Below are 842 nucleotides of genomic sequence, written 5' to 3'. Positions count from 1 at the left end.
CCTGCTGCAACTTCTCCAATTAGACGGCTTAGCTCCTGCTTGGCCTCTGCTTCAGCCACTTCAAACCTAAGATATTTGAATGTCCAGGCTCCTAGTTAAATGGCTGGGAAGCTCTGGATGTAGGCATGCAGAGACTACTCGTTCAATAATAGAGTCGGGCACATTGACTTTACTTAATTTTGCTAATAAAGCTGCAAAATAAAGCTGTTGACTCTTCTTTCATCAGCATCAGCCCCATGAGGCTCTCCCATGGCTCGCCTGGTGATTAGAGCAGAGGGCTGGGAACACGGGTCTGGAGTTCAGCCCTTAATGAGCTGCCCATTCAGTGTGTTTCACTTGGGGTTCTTGACCTCTTTGCACCTCGGCCAACTCAGCTGTAAAACTGGCTGAAGGGTGCACCTCGGGGAAACCAGTGGCTGTGCCCTAGTTGAATCTCAAGGCTGGGATGCATGGGTAAACACAAAATAAAAATCAACAACAATTTGAATCTGCAGTGACACGGCTCAAATGCCACGAGGATGTCAGGCCTTGCCAGTGTAAGCAGCATCAGTCTCTGGGGTCCCTCGTTACAATGTCAGAGCAAATCTAAGCAGTGTCCCTGCAATTTGTGCTGTTGTGGAAAAATAAAAAATGGTGCTGCAGACACTAGCACAGACAAGGCAACGTGGTGCCAGCCCCAGTACCTGGGTACATGAGCACCTGCAGCACCGGGCACTGCTCGGAAAACCTGGGTGGCATGTGCCCATTCAGGAGGGAATGCAGTCCCCCAGCCAGGGTGAGTGGGGTCCTAAGTGAAACACACTGAATGGGCAGCTCTAAATCTCTGAGCTGTGAGAGAGCCC

Source organism: Chaetura pelagica, unplaced genomic scaffold (genome assembly GCF_000747805.2).
Source record: "Chaetura pelagica isolate M959 unplaced genomic scaffold, ChaPel_1.0 scaffold115, whole genome shotgun sequence".
NCBI classification, from domain to species: domain Eukaryota; kingdom Metazoa; phylum Chordata; class Aves; order Apodiformes; family Apodidae; genus Chaetura; species Chaetura pelagica.
The sequence above is the reverse complement of the archived record's forward strand: the minus strand, read 5'-3'. Positions refer to the sequence as shown.